The 18,729-nt window shown below is 36.2% G+C and overlaps 1 protein-coding gene across 1 annotated transcript in view; it reads right to left on the bottom strand.

Annotated features, from left to right (window-relative positions):
- The window catches only part of TESPA1 (thymocyte expressed, positive selection associated 1), a 47,386-nt gene that overhangs the window by 27,896 nt on the left and 761 nt on the right, over positions 1–18,729 (bottom strand).

Raw genomic sequence — 18,729 nt, 5'->3', positions numbered from 1 at the left:
GAGAAAGAGAGAGTGACAGAAAGAGAGTAGAGACAAAGAAATAGAGAGGATGGGGGAGGGAAAGAAGCAGTGAAAAAGACAGACAAAGAAAAAGACAGAGAAAGAGAAAAAGACAGAGACAGAGAGAGAGGCAGAGAGAGAGAGACACAGACAGATAGACAGACAGAATAATTCTTTGGTAAAAGTAAACTACTCAGATCACTTCAGAAAGGCTTGGAGAGACTTACATGAACTGAGCTGAGTGAAGCGAGCAGAACCAAAAGAACATTGTGCACAGCAATGACAAGATTATTCGATGATCAGTTCTGATGGGCATGGCCCTTTTCAACAGCGAGATGATTCAGGCCAGTTCCAATGGGCTGGTGATGAGGGAGTTATCTGCATCCAGAGAGAGGACTGTGTGGAATGAGTGTAGATCACAACACAGTATTTTCACTTTTTTTTGGTTCTTGTTAGCTTGCTTTCTGTTTTCTTTCTATTTTTTCTCCTTTTGATCTGATTTTTCTTGTTCAGCATGATAATTGTGGAAATATATATATATATGAATTGCACATGTTTAACATATATTGCATTACTTGCTATCTAAGGGAGGATGTTGGAGGAAGGAAGGGAGAAAAAATTTGGAACACAAGGTTTTGCAAGGGTGAATGTTGAAAACTATCTATACATATATTTTCAAAATAAAAAAAGCTTTAAAAAATGAAAGCAAACTGCTCAGGAGAGAGATCTTCTAGTTGTTCCTGTACATTATCCCTTTGTCACTATCTGGTGATGGTGAACCAACTCTTCCTTGAGGCAGCCCATTCTGCTTGTGGACATCTCTAACTATCTAGAAGATTTTCCTGAGATTGAGCCAAATATGCCTCTTGGCAAATTTTACCCATTGATCCCAATTCTTTTGCCTAATTGGACAAGTACATTCCCTCTTCCACTTGACAGGCTTTCAAATCTCCTCTTGTGCCTCTAGGTCTTTTCTCCAAGTAAAAATTTTTAGTTTTTTCAACAGACTTTGAACACTCTCACAATTCTGAGTCACTTCACCAACTTACTTGCTTTTGGACATAACTTCACAAATGATAAGAACTGGATAGAAACTCTGAGTTATAGGATCATACATTGAGAGTTGGAAGAGACATTAGATGATGACCTAATTTTATAAATGAGGAAATTGAAGTTTTAAGGAGTTAAGTTTCTGTCACAGTAATTATCCAAAGCAGATTAGGAATCCAGGTCCTTCAAACTCCAAGCCAAAACACTACTTCTGATCGTCTACTCCATGAGATGGGAAATGGAAACATAGGGATGGTTCTCATTTTGCCCAAGACTATATACTATTTAGTGGAAGAACCAGAATTCAAATTTAAATCTCTTGAATCTTAGTCCATTGCCCTCCATTATTCTTGTACAAAGCTGATGCTCTTCCATACTGGATCCAGCTTATCAATATTCTTTCTAAGCTGTGATATATTTAAAACTGGATCCAATAATTTGAATAATGAAGCCTAAGAGTGAAGGTGTACTTTTGGCTATAGCATCACACTCATGACCCATCTTGAGTGGGCAATTCATGGAATTCTCAGAATCTGTCGTGTTTTTCCCATCCTGTATGTAAACCTATTACTGTGCGATCTTCCATTTCTGTCTATTAAGTTTTATCTTATTTGGTTCCACCCATGGTTTCTGTCTGTCAGCATTCTTTTGAATCTTGATTCTATCACTGAATGTATTAACAGTCTGCTGTAGTTTCATGTCATCTACAAATTTGATAAGCATGGTATTTATGCCTTCATCTAAGTGCTAGATAAAAAGATTGAACAGCACAGAATAGCTTTTCCTTATCAGATATTTCATAAGAACAGCTGAGAGTAAGAGCTTATGGGAGTAAAAAAAAACAAGCCAGAACTGGGTGAAAGGGAGGAGATAGCACTAGAAAGCTGGCCAGATCTTGAGATGGAGATATTTGTGGTATTAGCAACAAGCTACAGAGTTAAATTGAGGACCACTTCCATTAAACCTTATCAAAACTAATATTTAAATCTTGTATATCTTCATTAACAGATGGGGAAAAAAGGCTTTCATTGCAGTTCCCAAGGAACTCAGCCCTTTCCTTTCCCTTTTATGAGTTTTTCGGAAGAAGAATTGGCTGGGTGCTAGGAGAATGAGGAGTATATCACTTAAGTCATGGCAACATTCTGGAATCATCTCACAGCATTTCAGAGAAAACGATACCACAATGGACAACTCAAACAGGATCTCTGTTAAGTCATGTTTGACTTCTTGTGGCCCCATCTGGGGTTTTATTGGAATGGTTTGCCATATTCTTTTCCAGCTCATTTTGCAGATGAAGAAACTGAATTAATTAAGTGACTTGGGCAAGATGAAAAGGATTCTTACCAGCCATTTATTGACTAAGGAAATCACATATTAACAATATCTATGTTCTATTCTATTTTTATTTATTTTGTTAAATACCTCCCAATTGCATTTTAATCTGGCTTAGGCTTCCAAATGTTTGAAACTTCTTCACCACAAGTATTGATTTGAGTATTTAGGTATGTACTTTGCAAATGCTGTAAGGTTGCAAGTTTGCATGGATAAACAATTCCCAAGAAATCTTTCACATAAACTTTTTGTGATTGCAGAAGAGTTTCTTTTTTTTTTTTGGAGGGAGGCATCTGACAGAACAATTTTCAAACATCAGAGACAGGAGGTGAAAGACACTAGAATTTTTCAGTCCTTTATAGTTAGAGGGCAATCTTAACTCTCCTGCTACCTGTATTTCAATTGTAATTGGTTTTCTTTCATAAGCATATTTATTTTAAGCACTTAAAAATAGCATTCTAAGAAGTCTGTAGGTTTCCCCAGACTGGCAAAAGGATGTGTGGCAAAAGAGATTAAAGGCTCGTTTTAGATGGAGAAGGCTGACAACAGGGGAATTTCCACAGATAATGCTTAAGTTTTTATCAGTCTCCACTCCTCCCATTCTCCAGTCCATTTCTTCACCCTTAGTTAGTATAGGTATAGGAGTTCCAAGGCTTTCCTACTTGGAATAACAGTCTCTGAATTCATATATAAGAAGGATAATATGAACTGAATTTTGAGTCAGAAAATGTGGGTTTTAATCTTGTCTCTGGTACTCACTACAACCTTAGGCAAATTCATTCATATTTCTGATCCTTGTTTTCCTCATCTATAAAATGTAAAGGAAGAGAAGAATCAGAATGCCTCCAGATCTCTTCCCACTTTAGATTCTAAAATTCAATAAGGCAAATCAGATTTTTAAAAATCCTCTAGGAAAGGGACCCACATGTGCAAAAAATGTTTGTGGCATCCCTTTTTGTAGTGGCTTAAAACTGGAAACTGAGTGGATGCCCATCAATTGGAGAATGGCTGAATAAATTATGGTATATAAATGTTATGAAATATTATTGTTCTGTAAGAAATGACCAGCAGGATGATTTCAGAGAAGCCTGGAGAGACCTACATGAATTAATGCTAAATGAAATGCGCAAAACCAGGAGATACTTATACACAGCAACAACAAGATTATATAATGATCAATTCTAACAGACATGGCTCTCTTCAACAATGATATGATTCAACTCAGTTCCAATTGTTCAGTAATGAAGAAAGCTACCCAGAGAGAGGAGTATGGGAATTGAGTATGGACCATAACATATCATTTTCACTCTTTTTCTTATTGTTTGTCTACATTTTTGTTTTCCTTCTCTTTTTTTTCTTTCTAGTTCAGATTTTTCTTGTTCAGTAAGATAACTGTGTATATATATGTATGTATACATATATTGGATTTAACATATATTTTAACATATTTCACATGTATTGGACTACCTGCCTTTTAGGGGAGGGAGTGGGGGAAGGAGGGAAAAATTTGGAACAGAAGGTTTTGCAAGGATCAATGTCGAAAAATTACCCATGCATATGTTTTGTAAATAAAAAGCTATGACAAAATAAATAAAAATAATAAAATAAAATAAAAATCCTCTAATACATTTTCCAAACAAGTAGAGATGATTTCTGGATTATGGATTTTGACTCCCTCTGCATGCTTTATTTAGTCTGAGCCATTAGATCTCATCCATCTTTCTGTCTCCATGCTTAGTTAGAATAGCCTCCTTCTCGATCTTTGGCAGTATTCCCCTCATTCCTCTCAGACGCCAATCAAGATTACTTCAGGAAAGCTTCCTAGATTTACCAATAAGTAAATCTTTACTCTTTTCCTAAGTCTTGCCTTTCTCCTGCTGTTCACACAATACTGCCCAGTAAACACTTAGAGTTCACTTTTGGCTGTCTTTGCTTATTTATTTGAAGCTTTCTGCTTCCAGACCTTTGTTGCTGGTCCCTGGCAAGGAGATACCTGGAGAGGAAGGAGGAGCTGTAGCAAGTCAGCTAAGCACAGCTAAAAACTCCTGCATGCACAATCAGTCCATTGTTTTATAAGTCTGCCTCCCTGCCAATGACAAGGAAAATGGAAAGGACTGTCAATCTCTTTTTTTATGCCATCTTTTTAGAGACTACCATTTAAAAGCATCTTTTCTTTCCACAGTTGCCCTTATTATTGGTGGGCTTGAGGTAGGGGCTGCTATTAGAAGGAAATTAGAGAGGAAGATAAGAAAAAGAGGGAAAGAAAAATGACCAAGAGGACCAGGATCTAGCATAGTTTACTTATAAATGGCAGATACATTTATGAAGTATGCTTCATAAATGTTCAGATTAAATTAATCAGGTTCCAGAGACACTTCCCATTCAAACTCTCAGCATGAAAGTCCTTATTGTGGTTTCTGTTTTTGAAAAAGGGATCTCAATTTTTGCTGCAGCTATAGGTCAATGGATTTGTGTTTAATCTCCCAGCTGACAACTGAGGATATTTACTGAAAGGCAAAGACTTCATTTTGATCTTTCATAGGACAGTATTCATAAGAGATCTAAGCTATAAAAATGACTCCCTCATTTCTAAGAAGAAAAACAAAATTGCCATTAGCTTAATGTTTAAATGTACCCATTAGAATTAGCATATTAACTTAAGTTCAAATTTCATTAAGAGCAATTAGGCAGCTCAATGGATAGAGTCAGGAAAGACCTGAATTCAGATCCACCCTCAGATATTAGTTATGTGATCCCGAACTAGAATTTCTGCCTTTCTGAGTTTCCTCATCTATAAAATGTGGTTAACAATAGCACCTACTTCCCAGGATTGTTGTGAGGATAAAATGAAGTAATATTTGTTATATTAATTCTATATATTAATATATAGAAGAATTGCACAATATAAGATTACTTGCTGTCTTGGGGAGGGGTTGGGAGAAGGGAGGGAAAAATTTTGGAAAGTAAGGTTTTGTAAGAGTAAATGTTGAAAACTATCTTTGCATCGATTTTGTAAATAAAAATCTATTAAAAAACAAAATTACCATTAATAAAATACAAAAATGATTTTTAAATGCTATATATTAATATTAGCTATTTTTATTTACAGGCAGTTAAGCGGCACAATGAACCTCAGCACTGGGCTTGAAGTCAGGAGTATTCATTCATGATGATGAATTTGAATCTGGCCTCAGACTCTTATTAGCTGTGTGATCCTGGGCAAGTCACTTAACCCTGTTTGCTTCAGTTCCCATCTATAAAATGGGATAGAGAAAAAAAAATGGCAAACCACTCTACTGTCTTTGCCAAGAAAACCCCAAATTGGGTCATGACGAGTCAGACATGACTAAAATGAATGAACAACCAAAATTATTGTTATATTTGAGAATTTTATAATCACATTCCTTTATTGACTATATACTTATTGTAGTAATTAGCTCCCCTGGTAAATAGTTAGTTTTCTGAGCATCAGGGACATGCTTTAATTCTTTATTCTGTTGCCTGAGTAGTAGGACATTGCTTTGTACCCCATGGGCTCAATAAACACAGAAAAAGCCAGCTGGGCCACAGCTCATATCACATAGACTTGTTATAGATGCAAATAACTTCATTTCGTGCTGACAAAGTCAGACAGGATATTATTGGCTTTGAGACGGGAGGGCACCTAATCTCTGACATTAGCTTTAAAGATCACTCTGTTCTTATTGAACTTCTTGGAGTAAGACTGTGTTGAATCCATTCATCCTGTAGTAAGATGGAACTGGGGTATTTAGCTTCAAAAAGAAGAGCTTTATATGTCAAGTAGTTCTCAATTTTTTTTCTTATACTCAGGACTTTTTTGGCCATAGTTTGTGGGATCCTATGAATTCTTCTCAGAATATAATTCTTATTGCATAAAATAAAATTCAAAGAAAAATGCTCTAAATTAAGACAACTTTGAGATACCACGATAAACCTGTCAGATTGGCTAACATGACAGGAAAAAGATAATGACAAATGTTGGAGGGAATGTAGGAAAACTGAGATATTATTGGTGGAGTTATAAAGTGATTCAACCATTCTGGAGAGCAATTTGAAACTATGCCCAAGGTTCTAAAAAATACTTTTTGATCCATCAATGTCTCTATAAGTCTGTATTCCAAAAAGATCTCCAAAGAGAGAAAAGGACCCACATGTGCAAAAAATGTTTGTAGCTACCCTTTTGTAGTGGCAAGAAACTGGAAACTGAGTGGATGACCATCAGTTGGAAAATGTCTGAATAAGTTATGGTATATGAATATTATGGAATATTATTATTCTTTAAGAAATGATGAATAGGATGATTTCAGAGAGCCCTGGAGAGACTTACATGATCAACTGTGATGGACTTGGCTCTTTTCAACAATGAGGTGATTCAGGCCAATTCCAACAGACATGTGATAGAGAGAGTCATCTGCATGCATGGGACTGAATGTGGATCACAATAGAGTATTTTCATCTTTTTATTGTTGTTTGCTTACTTTTCTTTTTCTTTCTCCTTTTTTGATCTGACTTTTCTTGCACAGCATAATGAGTATGGGAATATATTTAGAAGAACTGTGCATATTTAACTTATATTAGATTACTTGTTATCTAGGGAAGAGGGGAGGAGGGAGGGAAAGAGAAAAATTTGGAGTACAAGGTTTTCCAAAGGTAAATATTGAAAATTGTCTTTGCATGTATTTGGAAAATAAAAAGTTATTATAAAAATTAAAAGGACTACAAAGAAAACTGGGGCAGCTAGATGGTACCATTATTGCACAGAATTCTAGGCCTTGAGTCAGGAAGATTCATTATTTGAGGTTCAAAATCTGCCTTCAAATAATTTACTCACTCTGTGACTTTGTTTCCCTCAGTTTCCTCATCTATAAAATGAGCTGGACAAAGAAATGGAAAATGGCTCCAGTATTTTTGCTAAGAAATTCCCGAAAGAGGTCATGAAGAATTGGAAACAACTGAAATGACTGAACAAGAGAAAAAGAAATTAGTTATGTGGAGATACAGTGACCAAAATGTTTTTTAAAAAAACAATTCTCAGGCCCTCTGCTGAAGAACTCCTAATTTAGAGAAAGAGATGAGTACAATCTTCAAATTGCTCTGCTTTGTTTGGCAAGAATGAGGAACAGTGAATGAACATTATAGAAAGAAAGATTTCAGTTCCATGAAAAGAGGAACCTTTTAATAATTAGAACTTTCCCCAAGTGGAATGAGATGCATAAGAAGTTTCTCTATCACTTGAGGTCTTCAAGGAGAGGGTGTACATTCATTCCAGAAATGATGTAGAGGGATTTTCTGTTTAGGTAGAATTGGGTCTTTTCAAGCTCTAAGATTCTGTGATTCTTGATTCCTCTATTCTGTAAGATTCCATAGAAAGACCAAATTCGAGGTTTAAAGAGGTTAAAAGTTTAAAAGGCTAAACAGTAGCCTTCTAGTTTAAATTGCATATGAAAAGAATCTCTATTATTATACACTGAATGAATGGTGATCTAATCTTTCCTTAAATACTTCCAAGGAAGTAGAACTCACCCCTTCCTACCCAGAGTCAGTCCATTTTGGACAGCTAAAATTAAGAAGTTTTTCTTGTATCAGATTTAGATTTAGTTCTTTGTGACTCCTCTTTGTGCAGTTTTCTCATTTGTTACTTTTGGGGTAGGCATAAATGTGACTTCAGTAATAATCTATAAATGGATCTGAATGAGGACTGTTGGTGATGAGAAGTGGGTATGCATGGAAAACTTGTTTTCTGTTATTGGAACGATTCAAGGTGATAAAGATTTGATAAAATGGTCAGGGAGGGATTGGAAACTCTCTCTCTCTCTCTCTCTCTCTCTCTCTCTCTCTTTCTCTCTCTCTTTCTCCTCTCTCTCTCTTCTCATTCTCTCTGTTTCTCTGTCTCTCTGTCTTTCTCTCTGTCTCTCTGTTTCTTTCTCTGTCTCTCTCTTTGTCTCTGTTTCTCTGTCTCTCTGTCTCTGTCTGTCTGTCTCTCTGTCTCTGTTTCTCTCTGTCTGTCTGTCTGTCTCTTTCTCTCTCTCTGTTTCTCTCTCTCTCTTTCTGTCTCTCTCTCCCTGTCTGTCTTTCTCTCTGTCTGCATCTCACTGTCCTCCCCTTTGCCTCTAATAGATTGTGACTAGATTTAAGGAGGAAGGGCTAAAGAATGACTTCTCAATGTTTCTCCATTTTTGAATTTTTAATGTTCTCTAAACTCATGAAATATCAAAGACAATGTGCACTTTTTTCTCTGTGTTCAATTTCAGCCTTTAAGAGGTTCTAAAATCAAAAACAGTAAGGGGAAGTATTTTCAGGAATCTTTAAAGTATGAGGATTATGGATGGAGAAAGTACTAAGGAAGTAACTGGGATTTCAGTGGGGTTACAGAGGGTTTAAAGTCAAAGATCTGGGATAGTATATGGAAAACAGACATGATTTTAATTAATATGGATTCTTCTTGTCAACATGAACTGTTTCAATGTACTAGGAGATATGATGTCCATATGACAGCTTATGTGTCCATTTGTCAAAAAATAGTGCTGTGGGGAACAGCTGGTTGGTACAGTGGATAGAGCATCAGCCCTAAAGTCAGGAGGACCTGAGTTCAAATCTGCTCTCAGACACTTAACACTTCCTAGCTGTGTGACCCTGGGCAAGTCACTTAACCCCAATTGTCATAAGGGGGAAAAAGGAAGAAGAAGAAATGAAAAGAAATGGTGCTATGAGATAGAAAAAGTTTTGGATTTGGAGTTAGAAAATCTTTGTTTCCTCATCTTTAAATGGGACAGGAAGTTGAGGAGATTATTTATTCTGGCTTCATATTGTATAATGTTAAATAGGAATGAATTTAAATGATAATGCCATTTTAGTCCCATTTCTACCATTTTTGTGACTTTAGACAAGACAAGTGTTCTGATGCTTAGTTTCCTCATCTACAAATTAGGGACAACAATATTATAATACTTTAGAAATATGTTTGTGAGACTTAGATAAGACAATGGAATAAAGCATTCTGTGAACCATAATAGAATTGGCTATTGTGACTTCTAGTTTTTGAGAGAAGAATTTCTTAACTTTTAGAGCAAACATTAGAATGAAATTCATCCAATGGATGGGAAAAACAGTGGGCTAGAATTCAGAAGATCTGGGTTTGAATTATACTCTACTATTAACTCACTGTGTGAAATTGGACAAGATAATAAATTCCATTGCTTCTCTAAGATTTTTAGGATCAAATATAAATTCCTCTAACATTTAAATCTCTTCATACCTTTCCAGTCTTCTTATACTCTTCTTCCCTCTATAATTCAGCTATGATTGTCTGCTCGCTATTCTCTAGATTTTTTTCTTTTGTACCAGCAAAAACTAGTATCCTTTGACTGGTTGTCCTAGATGCCTGAAATGCTTTCTCCTCACCTCTGCCTCCTAGCTTCTCTTCTTTCACTGGAAATAGTGAGGGCATTGTACACAGGGACTAGGTGTGAGAAAATCTTATATAAGAGTCAGTGTTCACCTGTTTCCAAGTGTCCCCCATCTCTGGGGAGTGAGTGATGATTGTCTGTGAGACCAGATTTTATCTTGCACCATGATTGAATTACGAAACCAGAGTTCCCTTTGGTTTCTGTTTTGGGAATATATGTTCTAGAGTGGGGAATAGCATGGTAATCTAGGTAGGTGGGTTAACTGTATTGTGTTGTATATAAGCAAGATGTTGTATACATATTAAGTGCTTAATACATTTGTTGAATGTTGAATAAAAGGCAATTTACCACAGAACAGAAAACTTCTATAAATTACTTGCAGCATTTTTTCTTTCTGGCTGTTTTTGATATAGCACATAATGAACATGATAAATATTTGCTGAATAGTACACGGTATAAATGAATTTTCTGGCTTGAATGGCCCCTCTCAGCTTTCTCCAAGGAAAGAGAGATAGGTTGGGTCTCTGAATTTCTACCACATAGCAAACAACATAATCCCAAACATAATGGCACATTTAATAAGGATTTTTCAATTTAGTTCAACAAGTATTAAGTTTTCTATTAGGCTCAATGACAGTCACTATCTAACTACAGAATTAATGGGAGGAAAAATGTTTTGTGAATCTGTAGTGTGAATTTATATAGATAAATCTCTCTAGAAATGTGAATTATTATTTTTGTTACTATAATAATTATTGAGGATTTTTCCATATGAAGGCTATTGAGTATGGGGATTTAAAGACTGGAATTATTGCATAACTGCTTCCATTCCTTCTCTACTTCGATTATGAATATCTAGTTAGGGAACATACTGGGATGTTTTCAGTTCAGTTATGTCTGAAAGCAGGGGCAAGTTGATAGGACAACTTTGGAAGGAACATCACATGTAAAGATGGCTCAGTAGTAGCAGGAGGAAGCTGTGCTTCATGGAGATAAGATATTAGATGCCTTTTCTTGAGGAAGCGGTAAATAGTTATCTGACTAAAAAATTGGAGACAGGAGCTGTCGGGTGGAGGGAGGGGGGAGAAGAACTTAGTAAAATGAAGCTAAAAATTCAATATGAAACCTATTAAAAACCTGGTGGCCTCTGGTGTCTCCAAAAAATAGGCTTGGAAATTCCCAATGGAATTAGAAATCAGGACCCTTGGTTTTGTCATTAATATATTTTGTCTTTAAGAAAATAATTTTCTGTGTGGAAGCCCTTCTTTTGTGATAAGAAACTAAAAACTGAGTGGCTGTCCATCAATTGGAGAATGGCTAAATAAGTTATGGTATATGAATTGTTATGAAATATTATTGTTCTATAAGAAATGATCAGCAGGATGATTTCAGAAAGGCCCAGAAAGATTTACAAGAACTAATGTTAAATGAGTAGAACCAAGAAAACATTGTACGCAACAACAATATTATATGATGATCAACTGTGATGTACTTGGCTCTTTTTAACATGGGGTGGTTCAGGCCAATTTCAATAGACTTGTGATGGAGAGAGCCATCTGCATCCAGAGAGAGGACTTGTGTGGACCACAATGTAGAATTTTCACCTTTTCTGTTGTTGTTTGCTTTTTTTTCCCTAATTTTTCCCCTTCTTGATCTGATTTTTCTTGTGTAGCATGATAAATATGGAAACATACTTATTGCACATGTTTAACATATATAGGATTACTTGCTGTCTAGGGAAGAAGGGGGGGGAAGGTAAGGAGAAAAATGTGGGACACAAGATTTTGCAAGAGTGAATGTTGAAAACTATCTTTGCATATATTTAAAAAATACAATGTTATTATTAAAAATAAAAGTAAAAAATGTAAAAGAAAGTAATTTTCTCTTGCTAGGCCACCTTTCTCTTATCTGTAAAATGAGATCAAATTAGATGGCTTCTAGTGTTTTTTTCTATTCTGAATTCTATGCCACTAAGCCACTTCGATTACCACTAGACATTTTCAAATGACCCATGCCAAATATTCTCTTTCCCTAGTTGGAAGAGTGTTTTTGGACCAGATTATCCATGCCTACTCATTACCCCAGACCATAGAGAGATGTGTCTTTTCTTTTAAGACCAATGATATGTCCTTTTACTTTCATATTGGTTCTGAAGACTTTCCTTTTGAGCTATACCCATTGGGGTTATCAAAAATTGTGAAGCTAAGGAAGGTAAAGAAATAGAAAAATAAAAAAATTAAAGGAATCTCTTCCCTTGCCAATCCTAACTATATATCTTGAGTTTTCAGAGCTCAATATTTATTCATGTTATTCTATCTAACTGGTATGTTCTATCCTGTTGTTTATCCCCATCTTTGCTTAACCAATTCCTCTCATCCTTCAAAATTTATCTTGGGACCTACTTCTTTTATAACTCTTACCCTGATAACCTTTATCTACAGAGTTACTCTCTGAACTCCTACAGGAAGAAAGGAATGAAATAATTATTTATTAAGGATCTACTATGTACCACACATTTTACAAAGATCTCTTTAGATCCTCACAACAACCCTGCAAGATAGGTGCTATTATTATCATCCCCATTTTTGCAATTAAGGAAATAATTTCCGCCTCACCAGAGTTCTCCATTCCTTAGTCAAGTATATTGTAGAGGGGATTCTATTTCAGGATTGAACGGCCTCTGAGGTCCTTTTTCAATTCTGGTATTAAGTGGTCTTAAAAGCTTTGTTTCTGGCAATGTTGGAGTTTTAAACTTAACTTTAAAACCTTGAATCTATGCTTCTTCATACCCCAAATGATTTCATCCTGTCCAGATGTTTTGGTGTAGTAACTGTCATCTACCATGTTAATTATCCATTTAATCCATATCTCTGTGTGTGTGTGTTTTACAGATTTTCTTAGTATACCAATTATTTTTTACCCAATCTTCTGATAAAAATGTTAAGCATCCTGGGACCAAACCTGGTCCTTAATGGAATATTTCTTGCAATATATTTTTAACAATAATATATTATTGTACTGCTTGGTAAAAACATACATGTAGATATCAAAATAAATGATCCTCAAACATCTCAACAACTCCCTGATTTCTCCTAGCTTTCCTCAGGATGATTTACTTATCATATGCCTCTGTACCTTTCATGTCATAAAGAAAATTAAAGAATGTAGCATTTCATACACTTTATTTTAAGTAGTCTATCTCTATGTCTAGGTCTGCTAGTTAGTTCTTTCTGCCATAAGTTTCTTTTCATTCCAATCCTTCTTCTACTCAGTTGTTAGAAGTGATTTTTTTTTTAGTTTAAAATTTTTAAGTAATATATATGCATCTATATATAATTTATGGAATAAATAAGAATTTCCATAACATATAAAAAGATAATTGCACATGAAACTATAAATCTATTATGTATAACTTGCTATTCCTTTAAAATATATAATAGTTATAATGTAAATTTCTTTTATTCTCTTTTGTTTTTTCTTCCCTATCTTTATCCCACCCCATCCCATTCTTGCCTTAGAGATAACTGTCACTAAACAAATAACACAAGTTTGACATTGTCATCCCTTTTTCCTCCCCGCCATAATAAATTCCAATAACTCCCTATTACTCCCAAGAACATTTATAAAGCCTTCTATTTGATGTTCAAAGTTCTTCATGTCTTTTCCCCTCTCCCATAATGTCTGATCTTCTTCCATGTTGCAACCTCTGCCTTAACCCCCCAGGTACTCTATAATCCAGTGATATGGACTTTTTTACAGTTGCTCAAATAAGGAAACACCATTTCTCAGCTCCTGGCATTTCCAATGACTGTCCCTCATTCCTGGAGTATTTTCTATCCTAGTTGCTCTCTTGGTTTTCCAGCTCCCATCACGTCCCAGCTAAAACCCTGTGCTCGACTTGAAACCTTTCCTTGATTTCCCTGGTTCTCATGTCCTCTCTCTCTCTCTCAATCATCTTCATTTATTCCATATGTGACTTCTTTGTACATAACTGTTTGCATGTTATCTCCTGTATCAGACTGTAAGCAACTTTAATGCTTCTAATGTCATTTGCCTTACTGTTGTTCATTCTTGAAGATGATCATTGATATCATAAGAATTGTGTCTTAACTTGTGCATGAATTGGATTTAAGTGAGGTGGAGTTGTGCAAAGTGTTTTGCCTTACTTTGTATCCCAACACTTGACACTGTCCCTGGTATATAGTATGTACATAATTAATGTTTATTGATTGAATGAGCTGAGGCTGAAATTGTCTTATGACTCCATTTTTAGGTGTTTTCTCCCTTAATCTGTACTTTCAGAGAGTAAGAAGAATGCAGAACTGATTTGAGCAGGAATCACTGAACAACCTTTCCAAATAGTTATTTTAGTTTCCAGGAGAAGACTCTAATCATGAGTAACCCAATATTTCTCAAAGCACCCCATTTCATTTTGGAATATTTCAAATTCTCAGCAAAGTTTTCCTTAAGTTCAGATCCAACCCACCACTCTAAAACTTGTTTTCTACCTTTTGGGATGAAGAGGGCGTGAATCTAATTCTTTTTCATAAGGCATCACTTTCTATACTTGAAACTACTTTCATGGTTCCCTAATTCTTTTCTTATTTTTACTTTATTTGAGCAATTTTTTTTGTTTTCTTGCCAGTCTCACAAAATGAGACTTCCTCACAGGATTCTTCTGAACATGCTTTATTAACTTTCATCAAGTTCATCAACCTTCCTAAAATTGTGGTCTTCAGAATTAAGACCAATATTCTACATCGAGTTTTTCAGAATGTCATTCTAGATGCTGCATCCAGTGCCATCTGGGAACTTTTTAAGACAGAACATGAAGAGGCAGAGAGAAGATAGTATAAAAACATATCAATAACAAACATAAATAATAAACATAAACATATAAAAAATTTAAAAGACAATACAAAACCAGAGAAGAACTAATTTTAGCTCTCTCCATCAGAGAAAAACAAAATTTGGGTTGAGGAGAAAGGAGAAGTGGTTACTGTCACTCTCAGCTCCCACACTAATGAAAGAGAAAAGGCTGCATAGATAATTCAGATTAGAAGGAAATATAGAAACCATTTTATTATTAATACAATTATTAAATAGAGTTTTATTTTATTTGTATTTTGCTTTAGCTGAAGTCAAAGGCAGCCTTAGTGTACTATTGAAGTTGGTTTCTGAAGATTTGAATTCTTTTGTTTATTAAATGTGTGACAAAAGTCACTTTATCTTCCTGGGCCTCAGTTTCCTTTTCTCTAAAAGCAAATTGGATGTTCCATAAGATATCTTTCAACTTAAATAGACTATGTTTAGACTAGATCTTCTTAATTTAGAGTCCTTTTTTTGTTTGTTTAAATATTTTGATAAGCTGTTTTTTAATTATAATTAGCTTTCTTTGTAATCTTCAGCATTTTATCTTCTGCATTTAAAAACATGATTCTGAGAGAGTCCATAGGCTTTCCCAGACTGTCAAAGGAGCTCCTCTCTCTCTCTCTCTCTCTCTCTCTCTCTCTCTCTCTCTCTCTCTCTCACACACACACACAGAGTTGATGCAACTTCACATAAACACTTGATCAATTTTTGTCATGATTGAATGTTAAAATGATTTTGCATTCCCTGAGCTTTCAATCTAATGCAACAAACATGTTAATTACCTACTATGTACAAAATCGTGCTAATCATGCAGTAAGTAATTTGGATGGAAAGGTGCCCAGGTGCATGAAGGATGGCACAAAAGAAGGCATTCTGGGATTAAAGACTCTCCATAGATAATATAGCAAGAGAACAATTGATCATCAAACACCCAGTGTGACCCCCATAGATTGGCTGACCCAGAGCCAATAGCAGTTAAAATGTTATAAGTGGATGGAGAGTTACCTTGCTCCCATTTCCTGTGAGATGGAAAAAAAGGAAAGAAAAGAAAAAAGTTAAGGCTCTGTTAGAGTATGGAGTAGGTAGGTGGAAATTAGATGGTTAGGGTGTTCGTGAGGGACATTGTGGAGGAGGGAGGCAAAGTGTTAGCAGGATGGATGCCAGTGACTAATAATACAGAATATATAGGTCACCACACAGACTTCTAGGCAAGAGGGTGCTGTCTCTGTCTCTTTGTCTCTGTCTCTCTGTCTGTTTGTCTCTCTGTCTCTGTTTCTTTGTCTCTGCCTGCCTGCCTCTCTGTTTCTGTCTCTGTCTATCTGTCTCTCTGTCTCTATTTTTCTGTCACTTTTTCTTTCTGTCTCTGTCTCTTTTTCTATCTCTATCTCTGTCTGTATCTGTTTCCAATCTCTATCTCTGCTTTTTGTCTTTCTCTCTGTGTCTCTATTTGTCACTCTGTCAGTCTCTTTCTCTGTCTCTGTTTCTATCTCTGTCTGTCTCTGCCTGTTTTTTTTTCTTTCTCTCTCTGCTTCTGTCTGTCTATCTCTCTGTAGGTCCCTCTATCTGTGAACATTTTTCTCTGTTTCTGTCTCTGTGTTTCCTTGTCTGTCTCTGTTCCTTTCTGTTTCCATGTCTTTTTTGTTTATTTTGTTTGACACAACTCTGGATCTTCTGTTCCTTGGGTCTTTCTCTAGGGCATGGACTCTGATAGGGGAAGGGACAGCCACCAAAACCATGTCACCAGAGTTCTCAAATTGGGTTGAAAATGAGGAGTGAGAAAGTGTGGGAGTATAACAACAGGAAACTGGGTTTCCATGATGGGTTGGCTACCAGGGCCTGAACCACACCTTCTTCCTCCTCATCCACTTCACAATCCCATGACACCTGGAAAATGCTCAGTATATTCAAAATTTGCTATTCCTTCCCCTACTTCAGGGTTGGTAGGCCCCTTACCCTGGAGCAGGCTGACTATTTAACTTCTGTTCTCAGAAGTTTCTAGCAATGAAGAGTCCATGGCTTCCTTTGGTCACCAACATGGCAGGACTCTCACAATCCTTAGAAACAAAGGGATTCTTCCTAGCATCTAATAGTCTACCATGCTGTCTGTCAAATAACATTAATAATAATAACAATAATAGAAATAACAACTAGCATTTATATCTTACTTATTAAATGCCAGGCATTGCTAAATGCTTTTCAAAAATTACATTATTTGATTCTCACAATAATCCTGAAAGGTAGGTGCTATTAGCATTCTCATTTTACAGTTGAGGAAACTGAGACAAATAGTTTAAATGATTTGTCCAAAGTATTGAAGATTTATTATAAATGGAAAATGAGGAGAAAGTTCTCAAAGTAGGTTCTATGAGGTCTTTGTGTCTTGAGAGGAAAACTGAGACCTGCTTATCTGTCTAAAGACTAAGGAATGGATCCCCAATCCATTCCTTCCCAACCCAAATATCCATCCCCTTCATACATCTATTAATCTAAGATCTGTCTCGCATTTATTGAAATGCTGGCCACTTTAGACTTCTTCCCTCCATTTTCATTTCCTTCTTTTTTTATTCTCCTTTTCCCACTCCCTTTCCCTTCTTTCTAATTATCCCTAGATCATTTCTTTCCTTGGTTCAATCTTGCTGAATGGAAGACCCAGTGTCTCCAGGGCCATTCTACTTTATGTGGATAGGTGCAAAGTAGATAAAGAGGTGGTTGAAAATCCCACTGTAGGGGCCTGTTTCCTGAATGGGAAGCCAAGTTTCTGAATAGAAGCAGGTCTCCCACCCTCCACAACTCCCGCCAAGATAGCTTGTCTTCCTCTCCATTTTCAATTTGATTGACCTTGAAGGTAACTCTGAGAAGCAGATATTACTTCCTGCCAAGATTTTGTTTCTGTTGCTCCGGGGAGAAGAAAGGCTATATCCTATAGTTACCTACTTTGGAGGAGAATCCTCATCTCCAAAATGAAGCAGGAAAGAAGAGTAAATGAACTAATTTTAAATATTAGGATTCTCCAGGCAGTTCTGGCTGGAGCTGAAGATCCTCAAGTAGGCTGGAATGGGAGGAACAAAGCATATACCCTCATAACAGATGCCAGCAGACTTCCATCTCAGTCACTCTTTTGTAGAGGGACACCTTCTCTAGCACAAGGAGGCAACTCCTTCTCTAACTATGAGGAGACACATCTGTTAAGCAGAGGCAAGTAGGGCTTTCTAGGGTCTCCTCTCTGTGCCCACAAACTCTTTAAGCTTCCCCCTAAGGATTTCCCTGGTCCTTTATCATGTCCCCTCCTGGGAGGAAGTTAATTTTCCTCGATCCCCAGTGTCACTATTGAGAAATCATAGCTCTGGGAAACTTTAGTGGGCAGATCTTTTCACCTCCCCAATCTCTACTCCTGACCCCCACCTCTAAGCTAAAGTGCTCACAACTGGGACAAGAGAACTTTAGGTCTTCTTAGACCTTTCTGCAACTTATTCTATATTGTAGTCTTCCCCACATCCTCCCTAAGAGAAAACTCCAAAATCTCTTGTTTTGTCTCATTTGCAATCATTCTCAAATCTGGGGCTCACTAATTGTGTAATCATACACAATCACTTTACCACTCCAAGGCACAGTTCTCTACTTTCCAATATATATATAAATGTAGACAACAGTGCATATAATATTGACCCCCCTGGATTTTTGCAAACAGAATATTTCATAAACCTTATAGTGACAGTTGGAATGGGACTTATTATTCTCAGCATCTCTCCGAAATCATTTCAGAATGAATAATTTAGATGATTCTGAAACAAAAGGAAACTTGTTTTTCTAGGAGCTTAGAGGTCAAATTTGGGAATCTGTACCCCTCAGAGGTAATGAACAAAGACTATAAATGGCCAGATTCAATGAAACAATCAGCCAGGAGAAGTGTTAAATGCCAGTGGTACGGCAGATAGAGTATTGGGCCTGGAGTCAGGAAAACCTGAATTTAAATCCAGCCTTGGTCATTTACTATATGTGTGATTCTTTTGTTTGCCTCAGTTTCCTCAACTGTAAAGTGGGCATTATA

Source organism: Antechinus flavipes, chromosome 5 (genome assembly GCF_016432865.1).
Source record: "Antechinus flavipes isolate AdamAnt ecotype Samford, QLD, Australia chromosome 5, AdamAnt_v2, whole genome shotgun sequence".
Classification (NCBI taxonomy): Eukaryota; Metazoa; Chordata; class Mammalia; order Dasyuromorphia; family Dasyuridae; genus Antechinus; species Antechinus flavipes.
Note: the sequence above shows the minus strand (reverse complement) of the source record. Positions and strands in the feature narration are given on the sequence as shown.